We start from the raw sequence: 3,206 nt of genomic DNA on the forward strand, positions 1-3,206 counted from the left end.
TTTTGTCTGTATCATATCTTTTGGTGTTACTGTGATGTCTAAAATGGTATTAATAGCATATCACCCAGAAACCCAACTAACATGTTCTTTTTAAGCCTACATAACATGGAAATGTAGCTAACATTCATTATTAAATCTTAATCACACTCATCTCCTTAGCTTGTCATTTACATGTTAATTACATCTACATTCATTATTCATTCATAGTATCACACACGGTTTGTTCTTTTGTTGGCAAATGTAGCACAAGCGCATCATCGCCCTCCAAGCATAAAATCACATCTCTAATAATAGTGCTACTTTTACCAATAGAGTATGCTATAAATACATACTGAATGCACAAAATAAAGACACAGGTCTGCTTGATCATCGTGCTGCCTCCTGGTGCCTGTTTGAACAATAACCAACTCCATTAAACATAGATTACGATGTCTAAAAATGGTATAGTCAAATAAAAACAGACCCTGTACAGAGTGAAGCAAAATTTAGTTGTCAGTTCACCTTTTATTGCTTATTCCTCTTCTGACGAATACACACACATATTTCAGTCATTTTACGGGAATGACAGCTGCACTGTACAACTGAATAAACTTCTTAAAAGTGCAGGTGACAGCCACATTTGAATGGAATCGTAATGTTTTGCTATTATTTTATTTACAGTTTGACTCTCCAAGTGTTATGTGAAAGATATCAGTGTCTTTTGGTTCATGCATTTAGTGTGCAAAATCACACATGGCCCATTTTAAAGACAGCAGCTTTAAGTTTGACTCAGAAGCTGAACCTCGGTAAAACTGATACTGTGAGATGCCAGACTACGTTTTTTTTTTTCATACACTAACATTAAAAACTGTACAATATATACAACAATTTAAAAATCACAAGACACTCATTCAGTTTTACCATGAAATGGAGTTCATCCACAGCTCACACAATATTCTTCTACTTTTAGCCATTTAACACAGTCAAGCAACTACCTTAAAAAAAGTAGGCATATGTTAACTGATAAAAATATTTTCACCCATTAAGAACAGCTAAACTCCTAAGGGTTAGATGACATATAACATTATATCATATGCATATGCAGAGTGTGAACGAGGAGGGTCTACTGTAGTGGGAGGATTCACAAACAGCTTGAGTGTTTTTAGCGGATAGTCTTCTTAGATCAGACACTGAATTGTTGAAGAAAATGTTTCACATGTTTGTGCTGGTGCCGTCATTTTGGTAAGATATAAAAAAAAAACATTATTTTTTTTTTAGTTGCTGCTATTGTTAAGAATTAGACTATTTTCATCTGCTACTACCTGTACCAAGTAAATCATTATTATTATTGTTACAGTTTTTTTACGATCGCTATGACAATTTTTTCAATACTTTTTAACAATTTCCTAAACTTTTAACACAGTTAGCACAACATCCGTCTGTGTAGGCTATACAATTAACAAATGTCTTGTTGCTTTGACACAAAATGCGTAGAGTTAACACAAATTGAAAATGCTTGAACTTCTTTTACACACAAGCTCAACCAAGACCAAAACAATGTAATTTTACTGGCAAATTTTCAAATGCTTTCACACTGTATGTCAGAACAGATCACATACTTTTCTAAAACTAACTTATAGGCTAAAGTCAAAGTGAACAGCTGTTCATATTTAATATAAACTAATTTTAATTTCTAATTAAAATTCTAATTGAAACACAAATACAGGTGCATCTCAATAAATTAGAATGTCGTGGAAAATACCACCTCAGCAGTGCCACAAACTGATCACCTCCATGCCACGCCGAATTGAGGAAGTAATTAAAGCAAAAGGAGCCCCTACCAAGTATTGATTGCATGTACAGTAAATTAACATACTTTCCATAAGGCCAAAAATTCACTAAAAATGTTTTTTATTGGTCTTATGAAGTATTCTAATTTGTTGAGATAGTGAATTGGTGGGTTTTTGTTAAATGTGAGCCAAAATCATCACAATTAAAAGAACCAAAGACTTAAACTACTTCAGTCTGTGTGCATTGCATTTATTTAATACACAAGTTTCACAATTTGAGTTGAATTACTGAAATAAATTTATTTTTCCACGTCATTCTAATTTATTGAGATGCACCTGTAAATCTCCTGTATGTTATTCCATTGCTAATGAGAAAGAGTTGTAATTTAAAATATATAAATTACAGCTTATTCCCATCTTGAAAACACACTCAGGTGTTGAGGTTCTTTCAATCGCATGACCATATGATAAACAGTAAAAGAGGACATGCTACGTGTACTGCATTAAGCTAACTGAGACTTGTTATAGCACTTGCATATCATTGCTCTTTTGTTGATTTTGATTGCTTCTATTGTCCTCACTTGTAAGTTGCTTTGGATCAAAGTGTCTGCTAAATGACTAAATGTAAATTTAAATGTAATGAAAAGTGCACTCCTGCATAAATGTGAGAGTTTAGAAGATCCGCACCAAAGACTGGTGCCAGAGAAAGGGGACAGGTAGGAGACCACTTGCCAATATATGTGATCACATGGAACAATGTGGCATGCCACCATTACCAGTGCAGCCAGAGCCTGGTTTGACAACCATTCGAGAATGATGTCTCTTTTCCTTGCCCCTTACTCCCATTTCCTCAACCCCATTGAGGAGTTTTACTGAGCCTGGAGATGGAAGGTTTTTGACCATCGTCCCTCCAGATGTCCCTCCAAATGTCCCTCCAGGATGCAATGGATGCTGCATGCCAAGACATCACAGCTGAACAATACCAGGAAGGATAAGGTATACCAAAAGATTCTTCCCAAGATGCCTTGCCAGAGAAGATATCAGGTGTGATGTGGATGAGAACATGTGGCCAAATGCAGAAGACCAGGCAGATTAGATTACATTTATTACATTTACTTTTTCTGTTTGTATATTTTGTATTTTCACATAATAAATGACAGTTATATTGCACATATTTTTGTTTTTGTTTTCTTGCATTCTTGTTTTCTTTTTAGTTTTTTTCTAATGTTCTGTTGCAAATAAAGCCTTTACTGCAGCAATTCTGTCCAGTTTCTACCCCAGCATGGGGAGAAGCACTCTGGGGAGCGCTTTTAAGCCGGGCTGAACACCGAGCTCGGACCCCTCGCTCGGGAGTCTTGCCGACCTCGGGGCTCTCTCACTTGACAGCACGCCAAATATGCATAACCTCTATGTGTGAACTCGTGAAATGACTTCTGT

Source organism: Sinocyclocheilus grahami, unplaced genomic scaffold (assembly GCF_001515645.1).
Source record: "Sinocyclocheilus grahami isolate Dianchi unplaced genomic scaffold, SAMN03320097.WGS_v1.1 scaffold2275.1, whole genome shotgun sequence".
Lineage (NCBI taxonomy): Eukaryota > Metazoa > Chordata > Actinopteri > Cypriniformes > Cyprinidae > Sinocyclocheilus > Sinocyclocheilus grahami.